This window comes from Silurus meridionalis, chromosome 13 (assembly GCF_014805685.1).
Source record: "Silurus meridionalis isolate SWU-2019-XX chromosome 13, ASM1480568v1, whole genome shotgun sequence".
NCBI lineage: Eukaryota > Metazoa > Chordata > Actinopteri > Siluriformes > Siluridae > Silurus > Silurus meridionalis.
In genome coordinates this window covers 17,298,023-17,322,147 of record NC_060896.1, presented here as the reverse complement: position 1 = coordinate 17,322,147, position 24,125 = coordinate 17,298,023, and positions in this window count along the sequence as shown.

The following is a 24,125-nucleotide window of genomic DNA, read 5'->3' as shown; positions in this document are numbered from 1 at the left end:
AGTACGCTGCACGATGGAGGCAGACAGGTGTTGAATAAATCAAGCGACCACAGTGGCAAGGGAGAAGAGTTGAAAATGATGATACTGTCTGCGGAGAATGCTCATAAGAGATGTTCCAGAACGTCTGCGAGTTGGAGCTGAATAAAAGGAAACCAACAGAGATACAATTTAAAAAGGGTGAAATCACAATGACTAAAACATAAAAATGTATATGTGCATGTAAAGACAAAAGTAACAAGCTAATAAATGTTATCTCTGTGAAGCTCAACACACTATGTAACAGTCAGCTCGGAAGGTACGAATGACGTATGACCTAGGTACTAACACAACCAAGCAGAACAATACAGTTAAACATATACAAATAGACAATCTATGTAAAAGAATTTAGCTTGATTCAATGAAAGTATGATAGTAAACAGCATTATAAAAAAAAGAAAGAATAAAAGCACTACACTTACACATTGCAGATGCAGCAAGATCAAATAGGCCCCCAGATGTTTTTTTGTTTTGCATTATGTAGTTCATTTTGATGCTTGTGTTTTGGATTTATAATGGGTTTAATGCATAAAGTCTGATTTGGAGAAATGTTTGTGTAAATGCATGAAACTGCTCAATCTGCTGTGATGAATGCTTAAGAAGGCATGTTGTGCTAGCAATCTAACTGTAGGGGGCTCTAGCATGGAAAAAAAGGTGCAAGCGAGGACTAAAAACAGAGTTAAGGATGAAAAAGAAAAGAGTTTTAAAGTGTGAAAAGGTTGGGAATTAGTGCTTCCTTTTTTTTTTTGGTAAGCAGAGAGAAATTATTTTTTTTTAAATACAATAAATGAACCTATCAAATCATGCACGTCTGGAACTTCATTTATTTCAGCATGCAACAAACTTGGAGGCACCGCTGGGATTTATAAGAAGTGCGAGTTTAAGGGATCACCCAAGTGGGAACAGAGTGATTGAATTGAAGAGTGGAGATTCATGGTTGAGTAAGCAAGCATACCGGCTCGCGGGCATGTCATTACTAAGCGCGCACTTATTAATATAGTCACAGAGTCTGTCGATGCTATAATGGATAGCGAAGAAGAAGAAGATGCAGCAAAGCACTATATGTGTTCAATGCTAACTTATATGTAGGCGCAGCTAGAGAGAGAGAAAGTGGAAAATGGCGGCAACAATAAAACCGCGACAGATATCTATCCGACAGCAAACGAATAACTGAATGAGGTGGATTTGCATTCTGGAAATACAGTGATGGGAAAAATGAAAGGAAAAGAGGCTGGAGCAAGATGGAGTAGGCCCATTGAAGAGCAATCATTTATTGGTCTTGCCCCTAAAGTCACTGTGAGGAGAGATTTCAAAATCTGCGGACAGATTGGAGAGGTCGGACAAAAGGACAAGCTGTCATTCACTAATTTAATGCATCAGGTAGATAAAGGATTGAGAAGGGGCCATGAAGAAGCAGAAATTATTGAAGCTGTAATAAAATAATATTAAAGGGACATTTCAAGGAGGACAGTTCTACTGACTTGTACTACAAATTGATGAACATTACACAAAATGCAAACGAGTCTCCACAAACCTTCCTATTTAGAGCTTTTAATTTAAAAGAGAAGCTGCTGCGCATGTGTGAAGAAGGTGGTGAATATTTTAGTACAAAGCATATTCAGAAAAAGTTCCTACGCTCATTGGGCACAAGTTTGAGCTGTGATCATATAAAATTTCAGCTGAGGCCGTATCTGGATGATTCAGAGATCTCGGATGACATGCTAATAAACAAAACAAATGAAGCACCTGGTGACGAGACAGAGAGACTAAATAAACAAAAGAAGAACACGGAGTAAAGTGGCAAAAGTACACCAGCTGTGTTCAGAAATGCAGTCCCAATCTGGCAAGCAGGCTGAAATGACCACCAAAGAATTGGTTAATAAGCAGGCAAGTGACATCTTCAGGCGAAGAGGCAAAGAGGCACCAGCAATGGAGGGACAGAAAGAATCTGAGCTATGTGAGATGGTTAAACTCCTGAGAGAGGAAGTTGCAGAACTCAGGAAGATTTAAAACCACCCACCTGAGCATATAACCAAGGGAAGAGCCAGCTACCGGAAAGGGTGCAGAGCTTGTCAGGAGAAAGGTGAGGAGGATCGATGTGAGCACTGCTTCAGATGTGGAGCTGTGGGCCATGCTGCCCATGGTTGTAGAGCATTAAAGAATCCAGCTGAGGGGAAGATATCTGTCCATTCAATGAAACCAGAAAGCTCCACCTCCATTCAGAACTACATTGATCCACAAGAGAAAACCCAAGAGCTCTTGCGGCAAAGAATTAAACAACTGGAAGCAGAACTTGAACAAAAAGGAAAGGCTGAGCATTACAGAGCTACCACCTACATCTGCCACATTCCTTTGCAGCGTCAAGCTAAACTGTATAAACTCATTGGTCCAAGATGTATGGTTGATTGCTTCTTTGAAGGTGTGCCAGTGAAGACTCTCTGGGACACTGGATCGCAGGTGACCATCATCAATGACGAGTGGAAAAATACCTGCCTTCCGTATCTACAGACACAGAGCCTGAGTGAACTATTGAGTGAAGATGAAACCCTCATTGGTCAAGCAGCAATCCAAACTGACATTCCTTTCTCTGGATGGGTGGAGTTGAAACTCCAACTAGGGCCAAAAAGAGGGGCTCAGCTACATGAGCCCCTCTTTTTGGCCCTAGTTGGAGTTTCAGCTCCACCCATCCAGAGAAAGGAATGTCAGTTTGGATTGCTGCTAATGGTGCCAGTGCTTGTCTCAAATGAGCAAGGCGTGGGGCAGCCTCCAATCATTGGCTACAATGTGATACAGCATCTGGTGTCAAAGGGAATGGAGCAGCACCCTGATGTTGTCCCAGAAGTGGTAAAGGAAGCTTTCTCATACAACTGTAGCCAGGATGATAGTTAATCTTCAGAAGAGGAACGTAACAAAAGTACAGATCCCAGTTACCAACAGCAACAATAGGGATATTACTCTCACGCCCCATACAGTCCTGGGACGAGTACAGCAAATCAGAGCCATGTATCCGGCAGACACCCAACCTGTAGTTGTAACATCAGACTGGAATGTCAGTTGTGGTGAAGGGGTGGTGCGAGTAGCAGCCACAGAGAGTAGAGAAGTGACAGGTGTACACCACTTAGTCAACACAGGCCAAGATGTTAACAAAGAGTTGTGGGACCCACTAGTGTCAATAGATCACCTGACACCTAAGCAACAAAGGAACGTTCAGCAAATGCTGAGAGAAGAATGTGAAGCATTTGCAAAGGATGAGGTTGATGTGGGGTGCATCCCATCACTCCAACTGAAAATCAGGCTGAGCGACATGTCTCCAGTAAAACGTATGTATGTCTCTGTGCCAAAACCACTACACAATGAGGTAAAAGCATATCTGAAAGACCTCTTAAATAAAAAATTGGAATCAGAAGTCTAGCTCTCCTCATGCATCACCAGTAGTCTGCGTGCGGAAGAAGGATGGCAGTCTTCGCCTCTGTATAGTGTACCGGGAGCTCAATCGCAAATCCATCCCAGACAGTCATGCCATTCCTAGGGTGCAAGACATGCTGAACAGTTTAAGTGGGAGAACATGGTTCTCAGTCCTGGATCAGGGTGTATCATCAAGGGTTTGTGGAAGAGGGCAGCCGGCCCTTTACAGCTTTCATAACACCTTGGGGCCTTTATGAATGGGTCCGGATCCCATTTGGCCCGTCCTTGGCTCCTGCTGAGTTTCAGCGCAGTATGGAGGAATGTTTGCTGGGACTCAGAGACAACACCTGTCTTCCATACTTCGATGATAACCTTGTACACAGTAGGACATTCGAGGAGCATCTTAAGGTTGTCAGAGAAGTTCTACGCCGTTACCAGAGTCATGGGGTAAAGCTTTACAGCTAAAAAGTGCGAGCTTTTCAAGGCTGAGGTAAAGTTCTTGGGAAAAATAGTGTCAAAAGGGGGCTACACAATGGACTCCAAAGAGATTGCACCTGTGCAAGCACTAAGGGACCGTAAACCTGAAACTGTGGGTGACTTAAGACAACTGCTGGGGTTTCTGTCCTACTACCGCACATATATTCCTGGATTCTCTCAGAATTGCGAAACCTATGTATGAACTTTCAGAAAATAGTGCAAGTCGTAAAAGTCATGGTAGTAAGAAGGAAGTAGGAAAAGGGCGAAGAACAGCTCCACTTCATGCCAGTCAGCTGATATCATGGACAGAACACCACCAAAATGTCCTCAGCCAAGTTTGTGAGTTCTTGCTGAACCCTCCAATCTTAGTCTACCCTGATTTTCTACCCTGAATACCTATATTATGCCACCTCCTTTGTGGTCTATACAGACAATAACCCATTGACATATGTTTTGTCCACGGCCAAGCTCAATGCCACCACTCACCGATGGATAGCAGAGTTGGCTGACTACAATTTTACCATCAAATATAGACCAGGTCGCATACACAGAGATGCTGATGTGCTGTCAAGGATGCCTCTGGATATGAAGAGTTATATGCAGGCCTGTTCACAGGAGGCCAGTCCAAGAGTTGTAGCTGCTGTCACAAATGGTCTTTTTGTGAAGTCAGAGGAAGAGGGGCCCTGGATGTGGATGAACAAGGGGAAAAACAGATGGCTAAAGTGACATCTCCATCAACAACATGTCAGTTAGATCCCATTCCTACTAAATTACTGAAGGAAGTGTTATATACAACTGGTGAGCCTCTTCTCAATATTATTAACTCCTCACTATCGTTAGGTCTTCTTCTTCTTCTTTCGGCTGCTCCCATTAGGGGTCGCCACAGCGGATCATCCGTCTCCATACCACCCTGTCCTCTACATCTGCCTCTTTACACCAACTACCTGCATGTCTTCCTCACCACATCCATGAACCTCCTCCTTGGCCTTCCTCTTTCCTCCTACCTGGTGGCTCCATCCTCAGCATTCTTCTACCAATATAATTCATGTCCCTCGTCTGCACATGTCCAAACCATCTCAATCTCGCCTCCCTCACCTTGTTACCAAAACATCCTACATGCGCTGTCCTCTAATAAACTCATTTCTAATCTTGTCCATCCTCGTCACTCCCAACGAAAACCTTAACATCTTTAGCTCTGCCACCTCCAGCTCCGCCTCCTGTCTTTTACTCAATGCCACTGTCTCTAATCCATACAACATCGCAGGTCTCACCACAGTCCTATAAACTTTCCTTTCATTCTTGCAGATACCCTACTATCACAAATCACTCCTGTCACTCTTCTCCACCCACTCCACCCTGCCTGCACTCTTTTCTTTACTTCTCTAACACAATCTCCATTACTTTGCACTGTTGACCACAGGTACCTAAACTCCTCCACCTTTTCCAGCTCTTTTTCCTGCAACCGCATCACTCCACTGCCCTCTCTCTCATTCACACACATGTACTCGGTCTTACTCCTACTTACTCTCATTCCCCTTCTCTCCAGCGCATATCTCCACCTCTCCAAGCTCTTCTCAACCTGCTCCCTACTCTCACCACAAATCACAATATCATCCGCAAACATCATAGTCCAGGGAGCCTCCTGTCTGACCTCGTCCGTCAACCTGTCCATCACCACTGCAAACAGGAAAGGGCTCAGGGACGATCCTTGATGCAGTCCAACCTTCACCCTGAACCAGTCTGTCGTACCTAATGCACACTTCAATGCCGTCACACTGTCCTCATACATGTCCTGCACCACCCTCACATACTTCTCTGACACACCTGACTCCCTCATACAATACCACAACTCCTCTCTTGGCACCCTGTCATACGCTTTCTCTAAATCCACAAATACACAATGCAATTCCTTCTGTCCTTCTTTGTACTTCTGCATCAACATCCTCAAAGCAAATAAGGCATCTGTGGTGCTCTTCCTCGGCATGAAACCATACTGTTGCTCACAAATGGTCACCTCTTCTCTCAGCCTGGCTTCCACAACTCTTTCCCATAACTTCATGGTGTGACTGATCAACTTAATTCTGTAGTTACTGCAGGTCTGCACATCTCCTTTATGCTTAAAGATCGGTACCAGCACACTTCTTCTCCATTCCTCAGGCATCTTCTCACCTTCCAAAATCCTGTTAAACAATCTGGTCAAAACCCACTGCCATCTCTCCTAAACATCTCCACGCTTCTACCGGTATGTCATCTGGTCCAACCGACTTTCCACTCTTCATCCTCTTAATCGCTGCTCTCACTTCGTCCTTACTAATCCTATCTACATCCTGCTTCACCAACTCCACATCATCCAACCTTCTCTCTCTCTGATTTTCCTCATTCATCAGCTGCTCAAAATACTCCTCCACCTTCTCAACACACTCTCCTCACTAGTCAACACATTTCCTCTCCATCCTTTACTGCTCTAACTTGCAGTACATCCTTCCCAGCTCGGTCCCTCTGCCTGGCCAATCGGTATAAATCCTTTTCTCCTTCCTTAGTGTCCAACCTCTCATACAGCTCCTCATATGCCTTTTCCTTGGCTTTCGCCACATCCCTTTTTACCTGCTGCCGCATCTCCTTGTACTCCTGCCTACTTTTCTCATCACTCTGTCTATCCCACTTCTGTTTTGCCAACCTCTTTCTCCTTATGCTCTCCTGCACTTCCTCATTCCACCACCACATCTCCTTGTCTTGCTTTCTATTTCCAGATGTCACACCAAGTACTTTTCTAGCTGCCTCCCTCATCACTCCTGCAGTAGTTGCCCAATCATCCAACACCTCTTCAACACCACTGAGCCCCTGTCTGACCTCTTCCCTGAACCTCACACTACACTCTTCCTCCTTAAGTTTCCACCATCTTATTTTTCTTCACCTCCAAAACCATCCTACAGACCACCATCCGATGCTGTCTAGCTACACTGTCCCCTGCCAACACCTTACAGTCTCCAATCTCCTTCAGGTTGCATCTCCTGCATAGCACATAGTCCACCTGTGTGCACCTTCCTCCACTCTTATACGTCACCCTATGATCCTCCTTCTTCTTAAAATAAGTGTTCAACACTGCCATTTCGATCCTTTAAGCAAAATCTACCACCATCTGCCCTTCCACATTCCTCTCCTTAAAACCATACCTACCCATCACCTCCTCATCACCTCTGTTCCCTTCACCTACATGCCCATTAAAGTCTGCCCCAATCACCAATCGTTTTTTCCTAGGTACACCATCCACCACTTCATCTAATTCACTCCAGAATTTTTCCTTCTCCTCCATCTCACAGCCAACTTGTGGAGCATAGGCACTGATGACATTTATCATCATCCTTCAACTTCCACCTTCACGATCATCACCCTATCAGAAACTCTCTTCACCTCCACTACACTCTTACTGTACTCTTCCTTCAGAATCACCCCTACACCATTTCTCTTTCCATCCACACCATGATAGAACAGTTTAAATCCACCTCCAATGTACCTGGCCTTACTCCCTTTCCACTTGGTCTCCTGAACACACAGCATATCCACCTTTCTCCTCTCCATCATATCAGCTACCTCTCTCCCTTTACCCGTCATAGTACCAACATTTAAAGTACCAACCCGAACCTCCACTCTCCTACACTGCTCCTTTCCCTGCCGTCTCTGTAGACGTCTTCCTCCTCTCCTTCTCCTCCTTCGGCCAACATTATCGTCATTATCGTTAGGTCACGTCCCTAAATCCCTCAAGATAGCAGTTATTAAGCCCCTCATTAAAAAACCTAATCTGGATCCAAACACGCTATCGAATTACAGACCTATTTCAAATCTCCCATTTATGTCTAAGATTTTAGAAAAGATTGTCGCTGCCCAGTTATGTTCCTACCTGCAAGAGAACAATATCTTTGAAGAATTTCAGTCAGGTTTTAGGCCCCATCATAGCACAGAAACTGCCCTAGTTAAAATCACTAATTACCTGTTTTTAGCTTCAGACCAAGGCTTCATCTCGCTGTTGGTTTTACTAGATTTTAGTGCTGCATTCGACACTAAAGACCATGATCTCCTACTCCATCGCCTACAGAATTACATCGGCATTCAGGGACAGGCATTAAGCTGGTTTAAATCCTACCTGTCCGATCATTACCATTTCGTAGATTTAAATGGAGAGCTATCCAGGCTAATACATGTAAAATATGGCGTGCCGCAAGGTTCAGTTCTAGGACCCCTGCTCTTCACAATATATATGCTTCCGTTAGGAAATATTATTAGAAGGCATGGAATTAGCTTCCATTGTTATGTTGATGATACTCAGGTATATATCTCATCTAAACCAGGCGATACCGCTCAATTAGCTCGAATAACTGAGTGTGTTAAGGAAATAAGAGATTGGATGACCCATAACTTTCTACTTTTAAATTCTGATAAGACTGAGATTTTGCTCATCGGCCCAAAAACTAGTATACAGAAGCTCCAGCATCTCAACCTGCATTTAGACGGATGTTCTGTAACCACTAGTTCAACGGTAAAAGACCTGGGAGTTATTTTAGACAGCAACTTGTCTTTCAAATATCATATCAACCAAGTTACAAAAACAGCCTTCTTTCACCTTAGAAATATTTCTAAGTTAAGAAAAATGTAATCTATATCCGATGCAGAGAAGCTCGTCCATGCGTTCATGACCTCCAGAATAGACTATTGTAATGCATTACTAGGTGGATGTCCTGCATCATTAATAAACAAGCTTCAGTTAGTCCAAAATGCAGCAGCCAGAATTCTTACAAGGTCAAGAAAATATGATCACATAACCCCAATCTTATCGTCCCTACATTGGCTTCCTGTTAAGTTTCGAATAGACTACAAACTACTACTACTTACTTATAAATAGAGATGAGCCGGATACTCGGCTGAAACGAGTATCCGGTACGGATAAAGCACTTCTGCTGAGTACAAGTATTATACGAGTAATACGAGTGAATATCTGTGCTCGGATTGAATGAAAATCATCATTGGGTAGCTGATTGTGTCAGCGTTCTGTGATTGGCTAGTCACAGCGCCCCTCCCCTACACACATACAGATCCCGCCCTGCTCACTCACAGTCACACACACACAGAACAGCTCTCTGTCTCTCCCTCAGTCACTTGGGTTCGCGGCTCTTTTCCGTTAACGTTTAGGGTTTCTTCAGCTTTTTACTTCGGGTTGTAACATTAATAATACGTACTTACTAACCAGTAGAGTTCTGGTAGACGTGGGTTCGTTCAGACGTGGTGCTTGCTTGGTAGAATGCTACTCGCATTGCGTCTCTGCCTGTCGGAGATTTTTTTTCTTTTTTAAACCTTCAGCTGTCTCTAACCAGTAACCTGACACTGAGTGTCTGACACGTTTTTGCTGTATTTCATAAAAAAAAAATAAAAGTAGTAAGCTAGTGTTATAAATATTACAAATTAATTAAGCTACATACACACTAGGGATGAGCGAGTACAGCATTATCTGTATCTGTTAACCATATGAATTATCTGTATCATGATCAAAACCATTGATCTGAAGCTCAATCCTGATGCTGTCCTGTAAATAATTTTCTAATCAGCAATAAATATAACAATTTCTGATCAACCCATATCAATTGCATGCTTAAAATAACATACAGGTTGAAGCCCCGCCCATTTCGAGACAAACTCCGCCCACTTTCGGGTTAGGCCCCACCCACTCCGAGTACAGATACAGATACGGATAATTCATATGGTTAACAGATACAGATACAGATAATGCTGTACTCGCTCATCCCTACTTATAAAGCACTAAATGGTTTGGCTCCCATGTATCTATCCAGTCTTTTAACATGCTACAATCCGTCACGCTCCTTGAGATCTCAAAACTCTGGGCTTCTAGTAGTTCCTAGAATAGCAAAGTCCACTAAAGGTGGTAGAGCATTTTCACATTTAGCTCCTTAACTCTGGAATAGTCTTCCTGAAAGTGTTCGGGGTTCAGACACACTCACCCAGTTTAAGTGTAGATTAAAAACATATCTTTTTAGCAAAGCCTACACATAACACACATCACATCATAACCTTGTGCTCCAGAACATCTGATCACATGCACATTATCAACTTGTGCTGTTAATATCATGAACAGCAGCTACGCTAATTGCTCTCCACTGCTTCTCTTTCTCTCCCCATCCCGAGACACCCTGAGGTTTGGCCAGCTCCAGTCACCTCCCACCTCGAGATGATTATGGACCTTTGAAGAAGTAGATGCCAAACATCCTGAACCATCTAGAGACATACCAGTGCCATTTGGATCCCGCTACATGTATGGAGTTTTGACATTGGACCTCCTGGAGTGTTTAAAGACTCTGGCATGGAGAAGCTGATGCTGGACTGAAGCTGAAAACTAGGAGCTACCAACCATGTAGACTGTATAAGGCTGCAGAAAGAACATCACTTATAATCTTATACTCCAGTAATCATGCTAGTTCTCACTCTCCAGTGTTCTGTACTGTTGAAAGATTTATGATCAAACTCTTGATGTCACCCAAATGAGGATGGGTTCCCCTTTTGAGTCTGGTTTCTCTCAAGGTTTCTTCCTCATAACATCTAAGGAAGTTTTTCCTTGCCACAGTCGCCACGGCTTGCTCATCAGGGATAAATACTTTCACCTTGACTGTTGATTCGTGTAAAGTTGCTTTGAGAAAATGTCTGTTGTAAAAAGCGCTATAAAAATAAACTTGACTTGACTTGACTTGACAACTGAGGAACTGAAAGAGGCCCAAGAAAACGATCCAGTGCTAAAAAGGGTACTAGAGTATGTGATGGCAGACCACTGGCCAAAGTTGGTGAGACGAGGATGTGGCAATGAGGTGACTGTACTGTACAGACAGAGAAACAAGTTATACCTGGACGAGGAAGAAATACTATGTAGGCAATCAGCAGGGCGAACTCAGATAGTGCTGACTAGCAAATACCTCCAGTTTGTGCTTAAGGAGCTTCATAAGGAAATGGGACACCAAAGGGTGGAGTGGAGTCTTATCCGCGAAAGATTTTTTGGCCTCACATGTGGGGTAATGTGGAACATAACATTACCAAAGTGTGTAGCTGTTTGAAATGGAAACGTCCAAACAAGATGACGAGAGCACCATTGGTAAACATAGTAACTACTTACCCTTTTGAACTGGTGTCTGTAGATTTTCTGCGTTGAGAGGGCTGTAAGGGTGGCTACAAATACATCCTTGTGTTAATGGACCACTTCACATGCTATGCCCAAGCATATGCCTGCAAAAATAAGTCTGCAAAAGCTGCAGCAGAAAAGATCTTTGGCGATTTTGTTCTCAGGCATGGATTTCCCACCCAACTTCACCATGATCAGGGGAAGGAATTTGAGAACAAGTCGTTCACCCAGATGAAGGAATTTTGTGGTATCCAACACTCCCACACAACCCCATACCACCCTGCTAGAAATGGACAAATGGAAAGGTGCAATCGAACATTGCTGTCAATGCTCAGATCCCTGCCGATTCAAGCAAAGGCTGATTGAAAGAGCTCCTTAAACAAGGTAGTCCATGCATATAACTGTACACAAAGTGAAGTAACTGGGTATGCTCCATACTACCTTTTGTATGGGAGAAACCCAAGGCTGCCCTTTGATTTAATGTTTGGCCAGAAGCCAGGAGAGTGTGGAACTTCACACAATGATTATGTTGCCAAGTGGGAAAAGCGCATGGAGAAAGCGTAAGAATTGGCATCAAGAACAGTCCAAAAAGAACAGAATAGAGCAAAGCACGGCTATGATAAGAAAATACATGGAGCAGATCTTTAACCTGGAAACAGAGTACTGGTGAAAAATTGTGGAGAAAGGGGTGGGCTGGGAAAACTCCATCCTTAATGGGAGGATCAAGTGCATGTTGTGACAGAAAGAAAGTATGAAGATATGTATGTGTGTATGCAGTGAAGCCAGAGCGTGGCTCAGGAGTAGCGAGAGTCCTGCACAGAAACTTGTTGCTGCTCTGTGATTTCCTACCCATAGACCAGAAGGAAAACAAATTGCAACCAGAGAGAAAAAGACACACACGTCAAGTGAATATGGTGGCTAAAGAGGATTCAGGAGATGAGAATGACTAGAGATGCCTGAAGGACCCTGTCGACAAAGCAGCTTGCAGAGAGCACAAGCCAGTTGGGTCAATAGGAGAATGAGCTCCAGTCAAGAGTTATGGGTGGAGAGCTAGGCCAGGAGCTGGATGATGAGCGGGCACTGCCCATAAAGGAGGAATGTGATGAAGGGAAAAGAAACTCAGGAAAAGTTGCAAACATGCAAAAAGCTATATGTGAGTCTGTATATAGCGCATAGAGCATGTTGCAGGTGACAATCCCTCAGTACTTGATGCGTGACCTGTCTTATGACGAGGCAATCCTTAAGACATCATGTGGTCAGTGGTGTCTATGCCAGCGGATGACATTAAATGGGAGATAGATGTCATACTAAGGCAGTTGCAAGACAAATTAGCATTGAGTATTGTAACTGACTCCCTTGTCTGCTATCTTGCTCTAATGTTAAAACATTGTTACTGGGAACTAGGGGATGTCGAATCAACATTTATTTTGAAGGGGAGAGTGTGGGGCTTATGTAATATGATGTTTCTGTTGTGAAGGAAAATAAATTACCCCCCAAAGATGTTTTTTTGTTTTGCATTATGTAGTTCATTTTGATGCTTGTGTTTTGGATGTATGATGGGTTTAATGCATAAAGTCTGATTTGGAGAAATGTTTGTGTAAATGCATGAAACTGCTCAATCTGCTGTGATGAATGCTCAAGAAAGCATGTTGTGTTAGCAATCTAACTGTAGGAGGCTCTAGCAGGGAAAAAAAGGTGCAAGCGAGGACTAAAAACAAAGAGTTAAGGATGAAAAAGAAAAGAGTTTTGAACTGTGAAAAGGTTGGGAATTAGCGCTTCCTTTTTTTTTTGTAAGCAGAGAGAAAAAAAGATAAAATACAATAAACGAACCCATCAAATTACGCACGTCTGGAACTTTTTATTTTTTTATTTATTTTTATTTATTTCAGCATGCAACACAGGCATGAAAGCTTGAGAAGAAATGAAGCTGTACCAGAGGGATTGAAGGTTTTATACACATACTTTTTTAAAAATTAAAACAGAAGAAAGGCCAGAAAAAGGGGTAATGGAGGTGAACAGGAAACCCAAATATGGAATCACAGAAAGGGGTGGAGAACCAAGGTTTGAAGATAAGGGGAACTGAAAAAAGGTATTATCGGGAAAATAAGTGGAATTTGCTAAGATAAAGAAATATATATAAAAAAAGGACTTCAGGGTATAAATGTGAGTGTTTGCAAAATGTGTGTGTGTGTGTGCTTGATCATTTTGATGTGATGAAGTGACCACCTTCTATGGGCTAATTCGAACGTGACTGCAATAAAGAAGTTTTTGCTTTTACTCATCCAAAACTGAAGAGCTTTCATTGGCTGTTGAGGTCTATTTTATTTTATTTTATTTTATTAGGTTAAGAGTGCTATATTGAGAATTAACTGAAACAAAGAATCCACCCGTGATGTGTCTGCTCAGAGATTGGTCTTGAGTTCCGAAAGTATCAGTCAGGATTAAAACCTCATCATAGCACAGAGAGAGTGCTGGCTAAAAGACAGGGTTTTGTCTCCTTACTTATTTTGCTTGTTTGCAGTAGGTGTACATTATTACTCTTGCTTATATTAACTGAAAAAGTTCCAAAAGAATATTGCATTTAAAGACAAAAAAAAAAAAGAAAATACACAATGAACCAAATACTGTAAAAAGGAGTAAAACATACACTATATAATTTTATTTGGGAAAAAAAAAGAAAACCCCTAAAGCTGAAAAAAAAAACAAAATTACAAAACAAACAAAAACATCCTGTTGTTTAGAGAAAATAACAAAGCCATTCTCTTTCAGTGTCAGTAGATTATAGACGAAATACAGAATCAGAAACAGCTCAGTACCAAACTTAAAAGGATAAATTCAGCAGCTAGGGCAATAGTATACCTATATTAATTTAAGCAATAACTTAAATTTTCTTCGATTGAAGGCTGGGGATGGTTTTTCATTAGCAGCCTGAGGATCCATGAAATTATGGAGTAACACATGCGCTTTAAGGATGGATTTGGACTGTACTTAATGTCTGGGATCGCTTTTGAGTCTGGTTCCTTTAAAGGTTTCTGCCTTATGACATCTTGGGGAGTTTTTTACTTGCCACAATCTCCAACAGCTTGGGGACAAACTTACACTTATATTAAACATGACGATTTTATACTAAAATTGTCCAAAGTGCAGTCACCAAAAAGTTTGCTTTATTTCTCTCCTTCCATACCCATTCTTCCTCTATTCATCCTAATAGGTAATTTTACTTAACACTTGACACAGTGCCATCTAGAGGTTTCCTTAGATAACAAGCACAATCTTGATATCATCACAGAACTGAATAGAATTTTCATCGCGGGTGGGAATGTCCACATGCTGATAATATTTAGGATATACAGTCTGTAAGTTACACTGTTTAAAGTCACCTGCAGTGATAACAGCATCGGGATGAGTCATCTCAACCACACTAATGGTGTCTTGGTGTAAGAAAGGATTCCTACTCAGTTGTATTTCCACGCTTTACCACTAGAGGCAGACATACAGTTTGCCAAGCTATGACAAGCTACCCGTGACATCACAGTGCACCGTCCTTCACCAAGTGTATAAAAGGCCAGAACACCGAGCAGCAGTCGTCATTGACCAGTGGCCATTCAACACCGTGCAACCTGTCACTCAGCACTGACCATTCAGCAGTGGCCTTTTCAGCATACATTCTGCATCACGCAACCTACTGAACAGCATCTAACAGAAGACAGCAAGAATCACCTCATATAAGATCTATCCTATACCCAGTAAAGTTAAATGTTCTGAATCCTGTACCGTGTTTTTACTGACGTGCTGGGGCGAGTACAATCCCCTGATCAGCCCACACCAGATAGTGAAAATCCTTATATGGTCCTTCTAGCTAGAGAGGAAAACTTCCTAACATTTCTAAAATCTTTTTCATTTATACTCATTGTAAACAAGCATTAGCTGTGCTCTCACAGCCACTCTGGCCAAAAATATTTCACTACTATGTAGCGTCTGGCACAGATCATTTAGATTTCATGTCCCAGGCATTCCTTTTCACCTATGACATCTTCACCTCAATCAAAAGTTAACACTTTTATTGGGGGTGGTATATCCGTAAAGTGTCACACTCCCCATTCCAAAGACACGAATCCTCTAATCCTAAAACACGCACCCACACACAACTGGCTCCAGAAGGTCTGGATCCTACCACAAGACGAGATAACCCCATGCAGGTTCTCTGTTTGACCGCATGGAGACCCTCGACCATAAAACACCCACACATACACATGTGCACACACACACACACTGATACAATAAAGCATTCCTTTTTCTAATTAAACAAAATGAATAAGATGCTCCACATCCCACGACATTAACCTATACTTGTATGTATCTCCTTTATTGTTTATAGTTGTACGCTAAAGATCCTATTGTAACTCTATTAATGTGTCTCTTCTATTAAGGCTTAATTGACTTAGAATTATCTGTTCTTTACTTTCCTGACAAGGGTGCATTTCATTTGATCAGAATACGACATTGTACTAACATCCGTTATACGTTAATTACTGGTCCCAGCACATTAATGTATACCTGTTCTAATGCTGTATGTCCTTTTAAGGCCTGATGTCAGAATTTATACAAAATTATCTGCTCTTCACTTTCCTAATGAAAGTGCATTTTGTTTTGTGTTTTCATTTTTTTATCAGAACATAATGTCGTAGTAACATTAGTTACACTTTGACTACTGATCTATGTATGTAATGTACCGCTGCCATTATGCCGTCAATCCTCTCGTGTTAGTATCCAAATGACCACAAAATTATCTGTAACTTACTTTTCAAACAATGGTACATTTTATTGGTTTACGAAAGTCACCATACCGTCTTAATACACTTCAGATAAAACTTTAAAGTTCTATAGTCCAAACCATGCCCACAAACACATGAAACAAAGGGAAGTTTTTCCCTCCAAAATTTCAACCTATAGTATTGGCCGTTCCCCCAAAGATGGGTGGAGTTCGAGACCTTTAAAATGTCACAAACACCACCAATCGTTGGTCAGACGTACGAAACAGCTTGGAAACGACTCCCTCTTCCTTCAAGATCTTCTGGCAAGCTTCACTTCCAAGAACAACCACTACTCTGATCTTCAGGAGAACCTGGAAGAACATCTGACCCCACCCTAACTGGCTCTTCAAAGATTTCTTTGTCGCATCCGGACTCTTGTGCAACAAGCCAATGCAAGTAACCGTTTCCTTTACCAACAAATTTAGATGCGTATTTTAAGTCTTATTGAATCTTAAGGTGAATTTAAATTCCTGTGACGATTTCCCAGTTAGGGTGTGCTTAATTTTGAAGCTTAAGCATTTCCATCCCTCCTCTTTCCTTTCACTCTTTCTTCTTTTTCTTTCTCTTCCTCCTTTCCTAGTTTTAACTTTTGTTTATTTTATTTTGATATTTTGTTTTCTTTATTTTATTTGTTTGTTTGTGTAGCTAGTTTTATGTGTGTTTGTCTCATTTATTAAACGCCATATTTTTCACAAGTGACTGTCTCTGAGTACGTTTCATAAATGCAAAGTTCCTGCAACATCAGGTCTGGACTACATGCTCTATTTAATTTAATTTAATTTACAGTATAAAGTAAAAGGGGGTTACGTCTTTCTTGGCCAGGGAGATACCTCTTTTATAGAATTAATATAAAATTATACTGTCTGTTTGCCGAACGAACAGACAAATAAGTGTAATGTTAATTCCATTACCGTCAATTCAATTCAACTTAACTTAAATATTTATAATTACTTATAAATATTTACCTTTCTTTGCGAGCTAAATTCGCTACATATAATGGTGGAGAATGCGGGCATGTTGTTCAGACTTTGTTTTTTGAACTAACTCAGCGTCAATTCACTTGTGTTAATTTACTGTGCGCTTGGGGTGAGACAGGTCGCAACGTAGACTACGCTTCAGTGATCACTATTTTATTTTATTTTATTTTATTATTTTGTTCCTATTTGTAAGTCACGATTAATCGAGAAAAAAAAAAAGAAAAGAAAAGAGAAGAATTTAAACTGCAGTTATAATATTAGAAATCTCTTTACTGCACATTTTTTTTATATTATCAGAATCAGCTATAGGGACAAAGAAATCTCCCCATAGTTCGATTAAAGATTGATTTGAGCGTGTTCCTCTTATCATCTTTTAAGGCCTTGTAATTGTATCGCTGTTGAAGTCACTGCGTGTTCCAATTTCATTCAACTAAGACGATAATACTCCGTTTAGGTTTAACCATCAGAGTAGCTAACTGATGCGTGCCTAATGCAGACCCAATTATAAAGATACTACTGACCAGTTGTTGATTGGTATGTAAAGGGAGTTAAAAATCTTGATCAAGCGAAGAAACCCTGTTCTTTTGTTTATTTATTTATTTTGGGGGCAGCGAAGCAAACCTGACCCACCTACGGTGTGCCGTTGAGTAGCACAAACTGTAGAATTTGCGGAAAGGAGAAACCTTCCCTCAGTTGTTAAACTGTGATTCGAGTAGTGTAACTCTTATCAGCTAACTCTTAAGACCTAATCTTACATATCAACAGCGAAGGAACCCTGTTGACTATATACTTATTCAATTTTACCTTTATTATTAGTTTCGTCCTCTCAGCATTAACTTATAGAGGCAACGAATAAAGCCTGCTTCCTTAATTTGACACCGGTCAAAATAAGGTCGCATGACACGTAGGGTCAAGAATAATCTTACCCCAAACGTTATCAATCACCCCCACTAAGTTATTTAGGGCCACACACTTCCAGATAAACAACAGGGGACAGGTTATCTAAGTAATTAGTACCTTTGCAAGCGCCCCTACTTCTAACTTCAGTGTGTGTGAACTAACTCTCTCTCTCTCTCTCTCTCTCTCTCTCTCTCTCATCCTCCTGTTTTGTTTAACTTTAATTTAATTTCATTTTATTTTTACTATCTTTAATTAATATTGTTTTGTTATTCTTATTTCTTCCCTTCTACCTTTTATTATTTTTATTATTATTATTAATTTTTGGTAGATTTTTTTGTTTGGTTATTTCTTGTTTTATTACTATTATTAGTAACCTTTTTACTGAATTTTTATTTTGACATTTTGTTATCGACTTTTTATTTGTTTTATCATTATTATTATCATTATTTTTATTTCTCTCTTTTCTCCCTGCTCATTTATTTACTTCCCACTTCCTCTCACTTATTTTAAATTAAATTTTAAACAGAGGGTGAAGCTAAAATTTAAAATTAAGTGTTCGGCTATTTAGGTTCAACCTTATAGCCCTTCCCCTTTCAGGCCTCGTCCTGCTCTATCACTTTGGTATTGTGAGTTTGATCTGTCTATTTTCATTCTATTTGTTTGTGGCGTGAGGTAAAGGCCTAACTGGGAAATCATCACAGGAAATTAAGCTATTAAAAGTAGCCAAATCTTAGATGATCCATTAGGTAATTGCGCCGCTAGCCTGATCTGGCCTCCGCTAACTGCCTAAGCCAGTCAGTCCAAATTGAGTGTACAGTACGTTCTCGCCTATTAGTGTAGGCTACCAAGATTATTAGAACTTGCATTGGCCCTTGTCTGTGTCTCTCTTCGCCAGTGAGCCAGCATGTCCAGACCATCCAGCCCTGAGGCACACTGGGATCAGCTAGAGACCTAGTTAAACGCCATGACAGGTACCCTTCTACTACCCGGAACTGCTGTTGATCTGCAACACCTGAGCAGAACAGCTTGATGACAACCTGAGTGCGGTGATGTCCCACAATCCTACACAGGACTATAGCCACAAGGAGCTGGCAAAGATCCTCGGATTACTGACCTACAACCTCATCCGCCCAGGCAAAAATGGAGGAGGCAAAAGTTTCGCGCCTGCAACAGGAATCGTTGTCATTCCGGATCCAAGCTGAGGAGGCTCAGAGGAACCTCGCACAGGCTCACGACCAGCTAGACCAAATCATGGCAGAGACTCAGAGCCAATGAGAAACGGCAGATGGAAAGGATGCAGAGCTGCAGGCGGAAGTAAAAGGACTACAACAGGCCCTGACTGATCTCTGCGTAGACACAGCGCGCAGAGAGCAGCAGGAAAAGGACACTAGTGAGGAACTCCAACAAGCCAAGGCTCTTTTGATAAGAGCAGAGACTGAACTTAAAGAAAGAGTTGCCTACGAAGGGCATCTGCAAAGAGCCCGGGAGGAAATCAATGCCCTGTATCAAGAAAGAACTCACTTAAAAGACAAACTTGACACAGCTCACAGGGAGCTAAAACACGCATATAGATTACAAAGTGACTCTGAAAAGGAAATACCCAACATGGAATAACCAGTGGACTAATATCTCCAAAACAAGAATCAACATTTCAAAAGGGGGGCGAGAGACCCCGACTCAAGACCTCCCCAGGGTGGGAGACTTTTCAAGAAACCCTGCTTTCCAGTCACAGTATGGCCCCTAAGGAATTGGACAAACTGGCTAGAAACATCCCTACTTTCACGCCAGACCCTGCAGGAGGCTATGACATACATGCCTACTTACAAGACATTGACTTTCATTTACAGACTGTAGCCAATGTTACTACACGAGATCAACTCTATCTCCCCAGGATCACTTCCAGCTGCGAGGTGCGGAGCTTCCTGGATCGGCAGCCAGACAAGATCAAAGCGGATTATCAGCAGCTTCAAAAGGCCCTGATTAAGGAGTTCTCTGACCCAGAGTCAGAGCTTACTGCTCTGGACCTAAAACAGAGCAGGCATGAAACCACACAAGTCTATTACAACAGGCTCCGACAGGTCTACTTCGGAGCCCGAAATGAGCCAGGAATGGAGGAAGATTTTAACTTCAAAACTTTGTTCCTCAGAAACCTGCACCCTGCTGTGAGTCATCACCTGGGGGTCCTGGTCTGCCCACGGGAAATGTCCATCCAGCAGCTGCGAGACCTAGCCCGAAAAGCCTATACCAAGCAATGGACTGTACCCGAAAAAACTGTAAAAGGGGCAGCAATCTATTCTGTCTCCGAGCAGTGCTCAGAACTGGCACTAGAGGGCACCCAGCAACGCTATCGTGACAAACCTGTCCAACAAGTGTCACAACGCTTTCCAATCAACAGAGAACCACAGGGTCACGGCAGCGCCCGTCCCAAATACCAAGCTGGACGCCCCGGGAGATCCTGGGACAGACCACGACCACCACTCAGCCCAAAGGACGGAGCCACCTGGGAAGGATCTAAATGGCCCAAAGGAAACTGGCACTCGCCAACACAAGCATCAGGTTTTGACTGGAAACAGCAAAACCCCAGCAACATGGACTACCAATAACACAAGACCCAGAAAACACATCGGAAACAGCAGAGATTTTGAGAATTTTAAAGGAAATCATCCAAGAAAAATGCCACAGAAAGGACAAGGAGGACAAACTCAGATCAACCCTGAAAACCTCATATCAGGGCAAACCATCCCAGAGGTCTGCAGCCTAATCAGTGAACAAGAGACTGTAATACCTGCTTACACCAAGGTCGTTGCGGTTCGACTCAACCTGAAGTGCGGTCAAGCCTTAAGTCACTCGCTAGGCTTCTACCAACCTTCACCCGGGAGTGAGGAACTGGGCCTTACCTTGGAAGCTACACCTCTGGTTGAAGTGACATCCCGAGCAGTTCACATCTTATTCAATAATTGCACAGCAATGGACATCCGGGTGCCTAAAGCATACCGCCTTGGCTGGCTAGTGAGCTATGGCTTCCATGACTTCGTACTCACCTTACCAATAATCGGTCCCATCCCAGACAAAATGATCCCAGAAGAAAGCACAGATCAGGCCATGCTGACAGCACCGTTCAAGATGATCACCATTGTCTCAGTCATGCCGGTCGTCCAAGATCAAGTGTGCAGAACAGAGCTAACCGAAGATCACCACCTCTCTGTGTACACGGTCTCCAACAGCGCCACTGCACCGCTAATAGCACATGAAACAAATGGATTAACAACAGAAGAGCCGTACCCGGGATTTGAGGCACAGGTGCAACAAATTCTGAAGGATGCCGATGCCATCCAAGATGAGGGAGACCGGCACAGACTACGTCAAGTCCTTTATAAATATAAGGAATCATTTGCAAAGGACTCATGAGACTGTGGCCTAACCAAACTACACGTGATGCGTATCCCCACGCACCCACGAGCTCCGCCCACCTTTGTCAAACAATACAAGATCCCCCTTGAATCATACGAACCTGTGCAGGAGATCATCAGCTCCATGCTCGAAAAGGGTGTCATCCGTCTGTGCAACAGCACCTACTCAGCCCCCATATGGCCTGTCCTAAAACCAAAGGGCAAGTGGCAACCGACCATCGACTATAGGAAACTGAACGAGCAGGTGCCATTGTCACGTTGGCCCATGACCCAGCTAGAACAAGAAATACCAAGAATTAAGGGAGCCACAATCTTCTCCACGCTTGATGTGGCCTCAGGATTTTGGACTATACCAGTGCATCCCGACGATCAACACAAGTTGGCTTTCACATTCTGCAACCGGCAATACACCTTCACGCTAACTCACCAGCTGAATTTAACGTCTTTCTCAACAAGGCGTGCCCAGATGCTAGAGTAAGGGGCAACCTGATCTATGTGGATGACATCCTCATAAAAAAGCACGACCATGACTGATCACCTAAATGAAATCGACCACGTCTTGCAACAACTTACTATGGCAGGGGCCAAAATCGCCCTCCACAAGGGACAATGGTGCAAAAACAAAGTCAACTATGTGGGTCTGCTCATTGGACCACAGGGCATCGAGCCACAAACCAACCGCATCCAAGCAATTCAAAACATCAAGCCACCTACCAACGTCTCAGAACTCCAAAGTTTCCTAGGCATATGTAACTATTCTCAACAGTTCATTGAGGACTACTCGGACATTGCACGCCCTCTCACAGCACTCCTAAAGAAAGATTCCCCCTTCACCTGGACATACGCCCAGCAAAATGCCATGAATGAACTAAAGAAACACCTGTGCACCGCCCCATGCCTTTCGAACTAATGACTGGACGACAGATGACATTGCCACTGCACCTGCTATACCAACCCGGAGACTCCAACCTTATCACAGCTTATACCACCCTTCAATACCTCAAAGAACTGCACAAGCACCTGAGATCCACCTTTTCATTTGCCCAACAACACCTCCAAAAGAGTGCTGAAGTTCAAAAAGCATATTAGGACCGTAAAGCATCACACGAGGAACTGAACGTGGGTGATAAGGTCTGGTACTACTGCTTCACCGAGCCGACTCAAACTGCCTCTCATCGGCGATCAAAGAAATTCCTGCCGCATGAGATTGTAGACAAACTCTCTCCAGTTGCTTACCGAATCAGGCTAAACTGGGGACAGAAAGAACCAGTTCTCAAATGGGTCCATCGCAATCAGATCAAGAGACACATGGCCATAAGCAGGGAAAGACCGGCTGGGGCTATTGCAAACTAGGCCTCGCCCTACTTCTGTTCAAAAAAACAAAAAAAGAAAAAAAAAATCAATGGAGTACAAAGATCCATGAACAGGTGCACAGCTGCTCTTCCCCGTGTTTTCAACCGCAACCACCGGAGGAGCGAGACTCAACCAGAATCAAAGATAAGTCTCACCAAACTCAACCCTATGCCTGAGGAACCCAGGGCTGAGGGAAGCTAAGAGTCAACATTACCTGACCACCACGATTCACCTGTTTTTTTTTTTTGTTGTTGTTTTTTTTGACAAATAAGTGTAATGTTAATTGCATTACCGTAAATTAAACTTAACTTAAATATTTATAATTACTTATAAATATTTACCTTTCTTTGCGAGCTAAATTCGCTACAACTATGATCTGGTCAAAATAAAAATATAAAACAATCTTTCCCTAGCTGTTGGTTGTTGTTATATTACTCTAATTAAATAAATTATCCTACAAAGAGGGAACTTTAATACACAGAAAAAATGAGACACAGGATAAAACATTAAGGGCAAATTAGGGAATAGGGAGCAAAGTGTAGGTAACAGGGAATGGGGAGTAGGTTGGCAGCATCTGGTGCAAATAACAGAAGCATAGTCATGATAATTCTCCCAGATCCTGACAGCATGTTTTCCACTTTTTTCTTGAGAGTGAATTATAATGTGTTTTTCAGGAATGAGAAGCCCTCTAGCAGGGTGATCAACAATAAAGCAGACATGTCCAGGTATACTGGTGTTATTTAAATTTGAAAGCATAGATAGGCTGCATCTGCTCACTGACAGGGACATTGAAAAAATGCACTACAGTGATCAACAACAGGAAAATGGTCATAATCATGTGGCAAACAAATAATACAGATGAGGCATCAGGCACATCACCTGCACATTTCCAACATGGTGGCTCTAGGAGCCTGTGGCAGGGACCAAGAACCATCACAGACTATAAAACACCATCTTCTCTGACAGATGAGCTAAACATCTTTTATGCTCGCTTCAAGGCTGCAGCTAACCACACTAGCGGCGCTCGCACAACAAACAGCATGCACGCTGAGAGAGCTGGAGAGGTAAACACGTTCACCATCTCGGAGCATGACGTGAGGAGGGCATTCAGAAGAGTGAATACCAGGAAGGCAGCAGGACCAGATGGCATCACTGGTCAGTTTGGAAAGCCTGCACTGACCAACTAGCACCGGTGTTCACCGAGATATTCAACCTCTCCCTGGAAGAGTCTATTGTCCCCTCATGCCTTAAACAGTCCACCATTGTTCATGTCCTGAAGAAACCCCAGCCCGCCTGCCTCAACAACTACCGCCCTGTAGCCCTGACCTCAGTAGTGATGAAGTGCTTTAAAAAAATGGTCAGAGACTTTATCACTGCATGACTACTAGACACATTGGATCCTTTAAAGTTTGCGTAATGCCAGAACTGCATAACTGAGGACCCCATTGCTCATCTTCTTCACACAACAAAGAGCCTGGACTACAGTAAAAGGAATTATGCAAAAATGCTGTTTTTGGACTACAGGTTAGTGCTCAACACCATAATTCCTGTTCACGCTTACCTTTAATTTGGAGGTTCA